Raw genomic sequence first — 5,838 nt, 5'->3', positions numbered from 1 at the left:
CTAGTTGCCTACCTTCCCCATTAAAAAAATAATAACATTCTCCTGTTGTCCTGTGATAAGTATGTAAACAGGATACAAACTGTAGGAAGTCAAAGAAATACCATATAAGCTTTAACGTGGTATTTAATGCTACCATTATATTTTTACACACCAGATAATATCAAAAGAAAGCTTTTAAGCCACAAGCAAACCATAATAAGGCTCATAATAGAGCTAAATAGGTTAGATGAACACAGAGTGCTTTGTGCAAGTTGTTAAGCATACTGGTAGTACCAGAGAAAACCCTTCTTTATTGCTAACGGATAATCATCAAAAGTAATTTATCGATTTATGTAAAAATAATGGAGTTACAATCCTAAGCATACGGCCACACTGTACGAACAGATTACAGCCGTTGGACGTAGGCTTATTAAAACCATTTCAAACTTTCTATAATGCTGCAGTATATGCATGGATGATAAACCATCCCGGTCAGACATTTACAATTTATAACTTAGCAGCCTGTGTGGGCACAGCATATCTACGAGCAATGACGCCAGTTAACATCACAAGCGCTTTTCGAAAAACCGGAATATTTTCATTTGATCGGCATGTCTTCACTGAAGATTTTTTGTCAAGTTTTATGAGAGATAGGCCACTTGTTGCAGTTGAAGCTGCTGCTGAAAATATAAATGAATTTCTAGATGCAGAAAATCCAGGTCCAAGTCGTACTGATACCACGAAAACCTTTGTTTTTACCAACAGTTTTTAAGAGTTATCCTAAAGCTCCGACAAGAAAATCTGGGGAGTGCAACAAAAAACGCAAAGGAAAGACGATGATGGCTACAGATACCCCGGAAAAAATGGATCTGATTAAACCTAAAGAAAAACACCAAAACAGAAAAAAGTAACTAGGCGCGTATTAGATAGTGATTCTGATAAACAAGTTGAAAATGAGATGGAATTGCAAGATTCCACCGAAGGAGAGGATTTTATTGGTGAAGTTATTAGTGAACAGTGAGACATTTAGTAATTTTTAGTTTTAATATTTTCGAGGTGTTAACTTTAGTTTTTATCAAAAAACGACATGATTTTTCAGTTCTTGTTTATATACCAAATATAGAGGTAGGGGAAATAGGGGGAATTCTGCGCACCTAAGGTAAAATACTTACAAAAAGTTTAATATGTGCAAACAAACTTCCATAATTTAATTACTGAAACTTGTATCTATTGGGAACGTTATTCCCATAAAAAATAGGAATAAAGATTAATAGGATTTTGAAGAAAAAAATTTACTTTAAAAAACTGTCACGCGTTATTCCCCCAAGTACGTAGTAATTCTGTGCAGAATTAAATAAATCTTTATTCGAAAAAAAATTTATTGTAATAAAGCAAATATTGTAACCAAAACAGATTTCTTAAAGACAGAATTAAAAAAAAAACATTAAAGAGATAATTAATTTTACTTTCTGACTGTCTTTCTTTCGACCTTGGCACACATATCGCATGTATAATTAACTGCTGAGTCCCAACCACTACATTCTGAATTAGCCCAACTCGAACACATTACACACCGGTACCAAATTTCTTTGTCTCGTCCGAATTTACCGCACACCAAACACTCCTCATTTTATAATGTTAGATCCACATCATCTAATTCATCATCATCACAAAGCTTACTCTCATCATAACTTTTAGACTCAGAATCATCAAAATGTAAGTTTCTAACTCCAGCTTTCTTGCGTACAGGTCGTTTCTTTGCTTTAGTAGCCAATTTTCCTACGGTTCCTGTCGTTTTTTTTTCTTTTTTGGCCTCTTCAGCTTTTTTTCTAAATATTTCTCTTATCTTGTTTTATTTCTAATTGCGTTTTTAGTGGCATGGAAGTGAAAATTTCTGATTGTTATTTTGCACGTGATATGGAACTTTTCTTTATAAATTTGGAAGGAAGAGGAGCTAGCTTTTCAATGGGTATACTAGACTGAGTTTTAATATTTCCTGACGTTCCAGGCTGGGGTGCAGCTTGATGGTTTGATTTCAATTTGGCATTATAAGATGGAGTCTTATGCATAGTTTCATCACATCTCGATGGTCCCGGTTGGGGTTTGGTATTTTTAGGTGAAGTTCTCTGTATAGTTTCATCACATCTCGATGGTCCCGGTTGGGGTTTGGTATTTTTAGGTGGAGTTCTCTGTATAGTTTCATCACATCTCGATGGTCCCGGTTGGGGTTCGGTATTTCTCGGTGGAGTTCTCTGTATAGTTTCATCACATCTCGATGGTCCCGGTTGGGGTTTGGTATTTTTAGGTGGAGTTCTCTGTATAGTTTCATCACATCTCGATGGTCCCGGTTGGGGTTCGGTATTTCTCGGTGGAGTTCTCTGCAGAGTTTCGTCACATCTCGACTGAACAAGGGCCCTGTCATCATTGGTAACGTTGGTTTTTAAGTCCATTACAACGTACATATCTGAAAGTTCAGTGTGATCTATTAAGCTGAAATCATCTTCAGAGAATTTATTAGGATATATGGGCCATATTCCAGCTGCACGGAACCCGGATATTCCTTTGTCCATCGTGGCAACTCTCAGGTATGCTCTGTTAAAAATGGAAACAATATCAAAATGCGTGATCTTTTCATGAGTATGAGTTCTGGGATACAAGTCGCACTCACGATTGAAAGCATTCTTTTGAAGCCAGATTTTGAAGCCTGTGTGAACAATTCCGTGTGATCTGCAGTAAGTATAAATCTCCAAAGAAATGTGACTCCCATGGTTATCCAATATGAGAAGCACTGGATCTTCTTTCGAGGCCTTTATATGCTGACAAAAATGTTTTATCCAGTCGAAAAATAACTCTTCATTTATCCAACCGTTTTTTGAACATCTGTAGATTGCTCCAATTGGGCCTCTTCTCATTAATTGTGGATTTATACGTATTCGAGGGAATATGAACATAGGAGGGACAAACTGTCCTGAAACATTTACAGCGCATACTATGGTAACATTTTCCCCCTTTCCCAAGATATTACGGATCCTACTTGCGTTTGACCTTTTGGTGCCAAAATTTTTGATGGTTTCTGGACCGTAGAAATGGCCGTTTCATCTACATTAAAAATTCGACTCTCAGGAAATTTAAACTTTTCCATAACTTGAGCAGATTGTTAAAAAAATCGTTTAACCTCATCTTTATTGAATGCAGAAATGCGGTTTTGACTGATACCTTCGGGTTTTCTAAAACTAATGTCAGGATGACGCTTTAAAAACAGTTCTAACCAATCTTCACCATCGATCTTCTTTATCGAGTCGAATGGGTGTTTTATTTTATTCTCTTCAGCAAACTGGTATGCTAAACGCCTTAGTTCTGATGGTGTGACTCCAAAAAACATATTCGCCAACTTTTTAACATGGTTGGCTATGGTGGATTCCTGTTCATCATTAAAAATTGGTTTCCTGTCAAGTTTTTTTTTATGGCTATTGGATTTTAGTTTGTCACGTAGAGTGAATTCTGGAATATTGAATGATCGACCTACTTCTCGTATTTTTCGCCCAGATCGTATAGCAGTGATCGCAGCTTTTAGTTCATCTTCTGTCCATTTTGATATTTCAGTTTTCCGAACGTAAGCACGGGGCATTTTGGAATCTAAAATGAAATAAAAACACTATATCAGCAAAAATTCTTACACGGGGTAATACCGCGTAGCACGAAATTACCCCGACACAGCTGCGCGGTATTGTCATTGAAAGTTTTGCGTCTCAGTGTTGCTACTACTCCCCTAATGTATTGTAGTGTAGTCGCAGTATATTGCCAAAGAATTATAAAGCAGTATACTGTGGTTTAGTCCTGATATTAAATACCTAAAACGGTATAAACTAATATATAAATTTCAGGCCGTTTACAACTGCATATTTTTAAATTGTCTTGATATTCGGGTTTTTTTCATATCCGGATCGTGGCAAATTATACTGTAGTTCTTGTATAATTTAGGAAAAACTGATTTAAGTTCCTATAGAAATTATCAAGTTCAAAGGCAAAATTCTCTTGAATATATTTTCTCATTTTAAATTATTTTAGATCTAAAAATAGTTATCTAAATTAGAATATCTAGTTATTAAAATAGCAAACATTGATAGATATAATTAAACATAATTTTTTCGGATTTAATTTTAAAATATTTCAGTCACGCGAAGTTTCACATATGGAATATTTCTGATTTCTTATTGTTGGTTTAATGTAAACTTCACCAGACTTGTTAGAATGCAGATAACCCCGCATTGCGAAATTTTAAATTTTAGAGAACCCATAGAAAATGATTATTTTGTGTTTAATTCGACTTTGATAAATCAGTGTTATTAACGAGAATTACTTTTAAAAATGTTTATCATGTTTTGTCAAAAAAGTTATTTCCATTTTTTAAAGATTACGTATTAACATTTCAAAATATTTTCGTGTTCATATCTGGCTCATATTTCCTGATTATGGCTTTTTATAGTAAATTTAAAAAAATATGATTGATCTGACAAGTCAAATTATGTACAAATATCGATTACCTCAAGTATGCTGCTCTGATGGTCTAAAACATGAATATCTTTATATGTCTAATTTTACTGCTAATTGTCGTTACCAAATTCTTTGGAGCTCATTACTTTCTTACTCACTCCATCCATATTTTTTTGGTCTCTCTTTTTGTACTTTCTGCAGGTATCCCTGTTTTCTATTTATTGTAAATGTTTGTATTATAAGAGTTGTTTTCGTTATACGTCGTTCGTTATTAGGCTTTCTATTCCCATGTGTATCCTGATCTCTCCAATTCTGGTCTTTACATAGATTTTCATAGCTTCTATCTTTCCTTTGATTCTCTTTGTTAGTGGTCACGTTTCACAACTGTATAGCATTGTTTTTACCATTCCTCATTAGTAAAAACCATTTTTTTAATTGAAATTGTTGTGTTTTGAATGCTACAAAGTAAAAAACTAGAAGATAAACTTCGCGAACAGACACGTAGGTTATATTTCGATTGACAGTTCAAAGCCAACTAGTGCAAACAATATTAATTTAACTTTCATGATGAAAAAACCAATAATTTTCAAATCTGTTTTTCTAGAAAACGGTATATAAAGTAAAAGTACATCTTAGTACTAGAACACCTGAAAATTTAATAATCTATTATTGCGATTGTTTAAAAGTTAAAGACAAAAAAAGTTGTTAAAATAAAGTGTGTTAAAATAACCGTTAACCCACCCAAAACGGACGCCTATGACCGATTCAATTCTCGAGGATGAATAATCGTACCAGTTTTCCTTTTTTCTAATTAGAAGTGTCCTGGAGCTATTTAAGAGCTCTATCTCCCTTAGGAAGTAATACCAAATGAGGAAACCTCAAATTGTAATAGAAGAAATACCAAAGCCGACAAGAGAAGAAATTGAAGATATAATAAAAGATATGAAAAATCAAAAAAGCCCCGGGGGGAACTTCTAGCGAAAGCTGCTATTGCTTTGTTGAATTAAATGGCCAAATATATGAACTAGGAGGACAAATTCGTTAAACTTCCTGTGCTCGAATCGGTATCAATAAAGTGTTATGAATCATTTCGGCCTATCCCAGCCTCATCAGACACTTGGGCTGATACAAATTCAAACTCGGAAAGTCCAACGAATGTCTCCTAAAACTTCACAATTACAGTGGATAACGTACAGAAGCGCCACCTGCTTTGGCGGCCGTGAACGAAAACGGTATAATAATATCGTTTTCTGTCCTCTGGGCTATGCGAAATGTGTAAAAGATTAAATCTTCTAGCAAAAACTGCTATCGCTTTGTTGAATTAAATGGCCAAATATATGACCTAGGAGGACAAATTCGTTAAAC

Source organism: Diabrotica undecimpunctata, chromosome 3 (genome assembly GCF_040954645.1).
Source record: "Diabrotica undecimpunctata isolate CICGRU chromosome 3, icDiaUnde3, whole genome shotgun sequence".
NCBI lineage: Eukaryota > Metazoa > Arthropoda > Insecta > Coleoptera > Chrysomelidae > Diabrotica > Diabrotica undecimpunctata.
Note: the sequence above shows the minus strand (reverse complement) of the source record.